Below are 9971 nucleotides of genomic sequence, written 5' to 3'. Positions count from 1 at the left end.
TGCAGGTGTAAAGATAGGGCACTCCCATCCATGGGAGCAAATACTTTTGACTGGGACTAAGACAGGTAGAGATATAAAGGAAAGACAAATCACATATGCCCACATAAAAGGTGCCTCCTGGTAGGTTGTGTTGGAGTTAGTCAAGGTGTATTTCCTATGTTGATCACCAGATGGTGCTCCGAGAACATGCTGCTCCAGCTCCCTTTTGGGGGGAAGGTATGAACAGGATCTAAGTTGTCTAAATTCTGAGTTCCCTTTTGCCTAAGGTCGTAGAGCTAAGTAAGTATTAAGTATCTGAGGCTGAATTTAAACTCAGATCCTCCTGACTCCAGGGCCTGTGCTCTATCCACTGAGCTATCTAGCAAGTGGAAGAAACTTCCCTGAGTCTCCATCAGGAGTTCACTGTTGCCAGTTGCTCAAGAGAGCTGATTTTTAAACTTTCAGTGTGAGTATTTACATCTCAGAAATCAGTAAATACAACAAATCGGGGCTCCATTTATTGTTTTGGTGATTGTTTAGACTTAAGAAAGAGATGAAGAAAATGTTGCTAATGCAGATTAAACTTATAAGTATTTATAAAGGAGCACAGCACTTTTCCCTCTAGAGAATTGATTATTAAACATTTAGTAGCATATCCATAGCCTGGGCTGTTTCCAGCTTCTACTTTAGAGTTTTAGCTTGGATTTGTTCCAGTATTGTCTAAGGGAGGGGTAGGGAACATCTAACCCAGGCCATAGAAGGCATCCTAAATCATATGGTCTGGCACTGCCTCAGCAACTAGAAGTGGGACTCACAGTGGGGAGTTAATTAGGCTAATTTTTATGTTGATAATTGTGTATGACCTGGGAACGATGTTATAAGGATTCAAATGACTCTTGGTAGAAAAAGGTTCCCCACCCCTGGTCTAAGGGTATGCATACATTCCCCAAATAATCCCTGGTTTATCAAGTGGTCTGGCTTCCATCCCTTTTTCCAATTTTTATGCATCATAGTTCTAGAGTTAAAAAGGATCTTGGAGGGCAGCTAGGTGGTTCACTGGCCAAGGAATCAGGAGGACCTGAGTTCAAATTTGACCTCAAGCATTTAATAATTGCCTAGCTGTATGACCTTGGGCAAGTCACTTAGCCCCATTGCCTTAATAAAAAAATGTTTTTTGCAAGGCAGTGGGGTTAAGTGGCTTGCCCAAGGCCACACAGCTAGGTCATTATTAAGTGTCTGAGGCTGGATTTGAACTCAGGTACTCCTGACTCCAGGGCCAGTGCTCTAGCCACTGCGCCACCTAGCCACCCTAAAAATTTTTTTTTAAAAATGAAAAAGATCTTGGGGATTATTTTTTTTTTCACAACATAAAAGGATTACAGTTATCTCTTTTACATTTCAGGGGATTTTCCAGTCTGGAAAATCTGTGCAAAATTTTTTGGCCCTCCCTCCATTCCAGAGAAGAAGTTTGAATTTCTTCTTTTTTGGGGGGGGATATTTACAGTATCTTATTGTAAATTTGGGGTTGATAATATACAATTTCCATAGACCTTCTGCATTTCTTAGTTACTAAATTTTTCTGTGTCATCTCTAGCTTTTAAAAATTCTCTTTAATTTTTTATGCCGACCCCTTACAGATTGAAACCATGATGGAGAAAGTCACAATGTGGAACACATTCATTTATGTATAAACAAGAGGAGGGTGGCCATTATGGAACTGCAGTTGAGAAATAGATAGCAAAATAAATAAAAATACAATAGAGAATAGTTCATGTAAATGTGTGGTTTTGCAAGTTAAGATGCCACCAACAGGGATCTTTATGGACGATTTAATAGACCCAATTTCTATTTGCCTTTGACATTTATTACATACCTACTATGAGCCAGGCACTAATTGGGGGTGGGGTGGGAAGAGAGAAAAGCCTCTCCCTGCCATTCTCTTCTTGGAATGGTTGCCTCTGAGACTTTTTCAGGGCTCCCTCAGTGTCCTAGGTGGCTTTATATTTGATGGATTGATTCCTGAAGGGTCCCTGGTGAAAGAAGTATGATCCTGATGTCGCTCAAGATTGTCTCTGGGCCAGAGGAAGGGTTCCTAGCCAAACCAAGAGATGGCCCACATCCTAGTTGGAACCCTAACCCTAAGCACAAGCTCCCCAGGAGCTCTCAATTCTTTGTACCTCTATTTTTTTTTGAAAAATAACATTTTTGGGGCAGCTAGGTGGTGAAGTGAGCACCAGCCCTGGAATCAGGAGGACCTGAGTTCAAATCTGCCCTCAGACCCTTAATACTTACATAGCTGTGTGAACTTGGGAAAGTCACTTAACCCCATTGCCTTTTCCAGTCAAGCATGTGAAAATCTCTGTTCTTTGTTCAGCTGCAGCACAACATTAGAATGACCTTGAACAACTGCTCTTATGTTGGATAATCCTGGGAAATTTATTTCTGCCTTCCTGATATTCTACAGAGGAAAAGAAAACCAGCATTTAATGAGAATGGCTCTATGTTCCTCAATAACTTATTTCCTTCACGTTTCAGGGATGCAACGGTCGATTCATTCTCAGTTCTGATCTTTTCCATTTTCTTGTTATATCCATGAACATATGTCAACTCAACCCAGAGTTCAAATGCTCAAATACTTCCCTGCAGTCAAATAGTTCCTGATAGAATTTCAGAGGTGAAAGGGTTAATCGAGTCCAAACTATACCCAAAAGGAAAGCCCAACATAACATATCCTGCAAGTGGTCAACCAGCCTGCACTCAAAGACTACTGAGGAAGGGGGTGCCATTACACCCCAACTCAATTTGGTTCTAATTGTTGGAAATTTGCCTTGCCATCAAGCCTAAACCACTGCTACAACTCTATACCTGAGTCAGGAACAGTTTTGCCCAGATTGCTATTTTTTTCATCATCCCTAATAGCACACTGCTCCATGCTCTTCACCCCTGACCACTATAATATTGCCCGAGCCCTAGGATGAGGCCATTCCATGGTCTGCTCAGTCTGAAGTTCATATACAAGTCCTGTTGATTCTCCCTTCATGATATCCCTGGTTTACATCACCAACCGCCCTCTATCACCTCAGTGTCTCCCTATTGCCTCCGGGATCAAACCTACAATCCCCTCTTTGACTTCTAAAGTCCATCATGCTCTGACTCCTTCCTATCTTACTCAGCAATTTCTTAACTCCATCTCTTTTCATCAATTGTCCTCCTTGCCTCCAATTTTCTCCTTTCTCATCTCTACCCCAACTTCCTTCAAATCTCATCCAAAACCCACTTTTTATAAGAAGCATTTCCTGGATCTCCCTAAATTTGCATCTTCCTCCTGAAGTCATCTTCAATTTATCTTGTATGTATTTTCTTGTGTGTGTGCATGTTGTCTTGTAAGCTCCCTGAAGGAGGAACAGGGATAGCTTTTGCCTTTTTTTTTTGTTGGTATTCTCACATAGTGAATGGTACATAGTAGGTTTTGCATAAAGAAATTCTCATTGACTTAACTAAGTCTGCCTCTTTGCCAGCCAGCCACTCCTCCCCCTCACCAACCCATTGCTCTTGGTTCTTTCCTCTGGAACCAAACAGCCCCTCAATACTTGCCGACAGCTCTTATGACTTCCCTGGGTTTTGTCTTGAGTCCCTTTAAGCGATCCTCCCATGACTTGGATTCCAGGCTTTTCACCATCCCCTGCTGCTGCCCCTGCTGTGGGATGGGGCCCCAACCCAAGGGCTTTGTACACCATATTTTCCCCTCTTTATATTCAGCTTTGTTTCTTGTACCAAGATGACATGACTCTCCTCTTAGAAGCCAGGCCCATTGAGCAGCCTCTCAGCCTGCTGGGTTCTTGTACTATTGGTAACATGTGTTTCTATAGTGGTTTGTGTTCTCTCCAAAACCAAGAGGCTGTAGTCTGCCTTCTGAGGTTGACTTTGAACTTCCTCCTCTCTTTTCCCCTTTGATGCCTCAAAGATGGTGGGTTATGGTTAAAAGAGAGTTGTGTCTTGAGTTGGGAGTGACCCAGGTCTAAGTCACTAATTTTCTAATTTTCTAGTCAGGACCTCACTTTGATGAGTCTCAGTTTCTTCATCTGTAAAATAAGGAATATCAATGCCAGTATTACTGAACTCTGTATCTGAGTGATGTCTACTTTATTCATGAGAATAGCATTCTCTAGGGATTTGTGTATGAGCTTCAGCTTTCAGAATTCCTAATTTAAAAGAACAATAATAATCTTGTGGAAGGGGAAGGCAGTGGGAGACATGGGAGAGAGAATAGATTCCTCAGGGAGGAACCAGGGAGATGAGGAGAGGCAGTGAAGCGAGAGGAAAACTGGTAGTACAATGGTGAGAGAACTGCTGTGGGACAAAGGACATCCAGAGATCAGGTACATTAATTGCCCAAAGGAACAATGTATGGTGTTTTCCAGCACCCTAACATTTGATGGCCATGAATTTGGGTGAATGGTTTCCTTTTTTCTGACGTGTTAGGACTCCAGGGGCTTCCATGGTACTATAATGGAATTGTCTTTTCAAGGTGTGTATGTGGGGGGGGAGGGGGTGCCCTCTGGACTTGGGCTGTTTTATCTGGGCAACTCTTTAATTAGAGTCTGAGACCCATCATCCTAGGAGATGCTACTGATGTTACAAGCTAGCAAATGACCAAGGCAGGCTTTGGACCCACTTAGACCTGACTCCAAATCCAGTGCTCTATCCACTCGGCCATATTGGTTGTGACTAATGTGGCCCAGACCCCAAGAGTGAGGTCACCTAAGGAGCCCCAGGAGCCCAACCAGACAGCAAATTTGGGCAGATCCTGCTGTTTATTTTAGGGAAAGGTTTGGGGGACAAATGGAAGCCACATGTAAGGAGACATGGAAATTCATCCACCTCAGTCCACCAGAGCAGAGCTTTGGGGATCTGGGAGCTGTGATCAAGGAAGTCTTGGTCTTAGCTCAGACTGGGTGTCTGGCAAGCAGGCAGCGCCAACTGAGTCAGGAGCCAAAGGGAGTGAGGAACTGCCGAGGGGGGTGGATTGGTTATGATTAAGAGACCTTGGGCAAGGGGGAGCAGCCCTTCTGATGTCCTCGGCTGACTCGAGATGTTGGAACCCTTCCTTCTCCAGGGAGCCACAGGCCAAGCTACGTCCCCCACAGCAAAGGCCACCAAGGCAGAGTCGTAGGCCTCCCTCCCCGAAGTTGAGATGGGTGAGGAAAGCCTTGGGGTGGAAGCAGGAAAGCGGAGAGGGACAAAAATCATTCTAGCTCCCTGCCTCCTTCAGGGTCATATACAAATGTCTCAGTCCTTCAGAGACTGACCTCAGTGAACCTTAGCGGGTTGGCTGTACCTAGCACCGTACCCCACTGAATCAGCTCACCTGCTCTTTTCCATCTTCTGGACCTTTGCACAGGCAGGACCCCTTTGCCTTTCCTCTCTACCCCTAGAAAATTCTCAGGCATTATCCTCCTGGGGCAAGTTTCTATTCCAAGGCACTTGAAGGAGGGAGAAGACTTAACCACGGGATCTAGATATTCACAGGCTTCCTCACTCTTTCAATGCTCACCTCAAGGGGTACTGTGGGATGAAGATTGAATCATGCTTGGTCTCTTGGGGACTTTGGACAAGTCACTTCCCCTTCTTCGTCTAAGTTTTCTCATCTGCTAGATGATCTCTGAGATTCCTCCCAGCTCCAGAGCCAGGCTCTTGTGGAGGCCTCTTGGTAGCTCGAATTGTCATTGCCCCTTTCCCCAATGATGCTATCCATGTAATGTCTATCTGTCTCAAAGAACTGTAGTAAGATCCAAGTGCCTCTGGGAAGCAGAAGGGGCTGATCAGCAGAATTTCCAAATCAATGCTTTGATTTGAGTGTTCATCCTCTCTCCCTATGGAGTCTAGGTGTTAAATGGACACAAGACACCTGTTTTAAGTTTCAGTGAGTGGAGTTGCCTTCAAGATGATGTGATTGGTTCAGACCCTTGGGAGGATGTTTATCCTTCATTCTCCAAGAAGGCATCAGGGAGGTGATGCCATGACAAGCATGTGAATTGGATTTGAGTGCTAAGTCCCCAGCCTCACTTTCTCCTCCAGAATCATCTGGATCCAGTGGCCAGGATGACTGGAGACGGCCCTGGATGTGAGGCAGTCAGGGTTAAATGACTTGTCCAGGATCACACGGCTAATTACTATCAAGTGTCTGAGGCCAGCTTTGAATTCCTGTCCTCCTGACTCCCCTCAGGGGTAGATGTTTATGGAAGGAGACACCCAACGCGAGCCTACTGCTCTTTTTATATCTTTTCCCTGTTCAGAGTGGATCTAGTTTGGGGGGACTCGGCTGGGAGTGGGAGGGATATCAGAGGGAGCAGAGGAAACCTGTGAATGCCTGGACCCTGCAGTTACCCCTTCTCCTTCCATCAAGAGCCTTGGAATAGAAGCTTGCCCCAAGAGAATTCTCAATTCCCAAGGCTTTTCTGGGACAAAAGATGGTAGTAATTAAAGCAGTGGGGAGGGGGAGCAAGGAGTATTAAGAATTCCTGCAGAAGCACATGGCAAAGACATACATGTGTGTTTGCCTACATGGCTTGAAAGAGTAATTCATGGCTGATGTCCCTGGACCCCATTCTCCTTGGTAGAGGGAGGGAACATTTGATTTCCTAAGTAGTATGACCCTAGAATCTTGCCTTCTGACAGAGAAGGGAGATTTCTTGGGCTGAACAAGTCTTGGGGGTTGCCCTCAGAGGAATTTCAAGTTCAAGAGTTGGAGATTTGGCCTTCTAGAGAGAGGAGTATTTGCTGGAAAGAGAAGAAGACCACTCAGGTGACCCCTGTAGTCATCTTTGTAGTGATCCCTGTAGTAGTTGGAGCAATGAAAGGTTACCTGCTGTTTTCCATCTTCTGGACCTTTGCACAGGCAGATCCCCTTGCCAGGTTGCCTTTCCTCTCTAGCCCTAGAAAATTCTCAGGCCTTATTCTCCTGGGGCAAGTTTCTATTCCCAGGCTCTTGATAGAAGGAGAAGGAATGGAGTCTCAGAATGGCGTATCGTGGATGGAGTATCAGAAAAGCTGTCCTTGTCTTGCCCCTATTATGGATTACTTGGACAGTGATGGTTCTGTGAGAGCTTCAGAATGTGATTACTTCCAGGAGGAGCCCAAGCCTGCAAGTATGGAAAAGACTGTGTAGGACCCTGTGGGAGGAAATTCCATAGGAACATCAGGGTATTGCCCTGTTGGCAACCCCATATTTAGCTTCCTTCTGAAGGGAGCTCAATGGGTTATGGTGAGTATCTTCTGCTTTTTTGGCATCTGCTTATGGGTTTCTATGAGTTGTTTTTACCTTCTACTTTTTATGTGGAAGGAAATACAGACTGTCCTCTACTCAACATGCCCTTGTTACCTAAGTGCCTGTTTAGGAACTGGAGACCTTATTTCCCATTTTTATGGACCTAGACTATAAACAAGCCACCTTCAGTATTTTCCAAATTCAAATTTGGATGGGAACAAGAACAAGCCAAAGACAAATTGCTCTTTTACAGTCATTCCTTTTCAGCTTCAGTCTAATTTCTATGAGCAAAGTGTTTAGCACGGCCATAAAAGACACTCTATAAATGTTTATTTTCTTGTTCCCTGAGCCATGTGTTACAGAGATAACAGAGACAGCCTGGAGAAGTGGAGGGAGTGCTCCTGGGTTTGAATCCCACTGCTTAGCTAAGTCATTTCACACCTGTTTTCCTCAACGATAAAATGGACACCACAACAGCCACTGGACCTCCCTCATAGGTTTGCTGTGGCATGCTTGCCAGCCTTGATGTTTGTCTTTCATTCTCAAAGAAGACCCCAAGTCATGGAGGTGGTGCCATGACAAGCAAGTGAATTGGATTTGAGTGAGGGGGTCAGTGCTAAGTCCTCCAGAGCCATCTGGGTCCAGTGGCCAGATATGAATCAGGATGACTGGAGATGATTTTGCATGTGAGGCAATTGGGGTGAAGTGACTTGCCCAAGGTCACACAGTAAGTGGCAAGTGTCTATGGTCAGATTCGAACTCCCGACTCCAAGGCCACCTAGCCAGCTTTAAAGCTTGGTGATTAGTGAGCTGAGCTGGACAGCCCTTTGAAATTCACTGGTCAGACCCTCTAGTGTTTTCAGGGGCCTTAAAAGAATCAAGGGACGCAGCTGTCAATGGCCAAGCCGGTTGCCAGGCTGTGAGTCAGTGTGGCTGCCATCCCCGGCATCGCCCCCACTACAGCCTCCCCGGAGGCCTGGCGGAAACCCGGCCCCCCGAGCTACAGCTGGAGACCAGAACCAGAGGCGTCCATCTTCCAAGCAAATGTTGCCTGTTCCCGGGGCCTGAAACATTCCTCACCAGGAGAAGGAAAACAATCCCCCCCGTGGGGACTGGACCTAGCCATGGAGAAACAAAAGGCGGCCAGTTCTCTGAGTCACAAGGTCTCTCTGAAGTTGCGAGTCTCCCCAACACGCACAGGGGTGGCAGGGGAGATCATGTGACTTCCAGGCCGGGAGACAAGGTCACCCTTGTCCTGCTCGACAGGACGAGGGGCCTTGGGATCCCTGCCAAAGGGTAAAGCCGGAGCTGCCCCCTGGGCCCGGTTCCCCTGGGGCACCCTGGAGCTTGGCTAAATAAGCTAGTGTGACCCCCTCGTCTTACAGGGCGATCTCATTCCCAACTCTCCCAACCTGGAGTCAGCCCCCCGGGGGTCCCTTTGGCCACGGGGCTCGTGGCATCGAGTTGTCCTTCAGTCAGGTCTGGCTCTTCATGACCCCATTTAGGCTTCTCTTGGAGGAGATACTGGGGTGGCTTTTTGCCATTTCCTTCTCTAGCTCATTTGATGGATGAGGAAACTGAGGCAAAGAGGGTTGGAGTGACTTGCCCAGGGTCACACACAGCTAAGGAAGTGTCTGAGGCAGGATTTGAACTTGGGAAGATGGGCCTCCCAGGCTCCAGGCCCAGCTCCACTGTGTCAGTCCTTGCCCCCCTCCTAGACTTGCAGTGGGAGCTGAAGCCTTTACAGAGGTCCTTTTCCCTGGGGGGGGGGGGAGGGGGGCAAATGTTGTTGAGAAGCCAGAGGAAAAGGAGGGCAGGACTAGGAGAAAAGACCCAGCAAGGGGGACTGCCAGGGCGTCAGGCTGGCAGCCTGGGCCCTGAGCTGAAATGCCCCCTGCAGAGGCTGGCCTAGTTCTTCCTTGAAGTGTTCTCACCAGGTTAGAGACACTTCTCTGAACCCGCAGTGGCTGCTCTCCCCAACCCCCACCTCCCCAAGTGAGCTGGGTCTCCTGGTAGAAGGGGGGAGGCGGATCGTGGGCACCTCAAGAGAAAGGGGGACCAGCACATCCACCCCCCCCAGGTCCGCGTAAGACCCCTCCCTGAGAGCTTCCCTTCCCTCCTCACTGCTCACTGCAGGTGGTCGGGCCCTAGGCCTGCCCTTGGCCAGTGTCGGGAGGTGCCCCCCAAAGGAGACTATGACGGGCCCATGAGGAGGAAGTGTGGGGGTTTCTGCAGAAGGGCAGGGAGAATCTCAAGACCTGTTTCCTCCCATTTCCGGGAACCCCAGGAAGCTGCCACCTCAATCTCCCCTTCTATTGGCCAAGGAATCGGGTTTGACATAGTATGGTTTTGAATTCTTTGCTGGGGGTGGGGGGGCAGGGGGTGGGGGGAGGGGATCTTTTAACCTTAGGAAGTCAGTTGGCAAAATGGAAAGTTCAACCAGGGACTCGGACTGCTAGGATATGGCCTGGTAGACGGGCTCCCCTTGAGGGATGGCATCGGGGTCTTAAGGCCGGGTGAAGAATCCCCCTGGGGTCCTCGCCAGCAAGTGGGCATTCAGTCGTTACTTGAAGACTTTCAGTGACAGGGAGCCCACTACCTCCCCAGTCAATCCATTCCACCTAGGGAGAGCTCTCCAGTGGCCTTCCCAGCCCTGCCATCCCCTGTTCTGAGGTCCCTCCCACGCTGACACCCCGTTCTATGAGATGACATTCCAAGTTTCAGC

The sequence above is a fragment of the Macrotis lagotis genome, chromosome X (assembly GCF_037893015.1).
Source record: "Macrotis lagotis isolate mMagLag1 chromosome X, bilby.v1.9.chrom.fasta, whole genome shotgun sequence".
In the NCBI taxonomy this organism is placed as follows: domain Eukaryota; kingdom Metazoa; phylum Chordata; class Mammalia; order Peramelemorphia; family Peramelidae; genus Macrotis; species Macrotis lagotis.
This window is presented reverse-complemented; position numbering follows the sequence as displayed.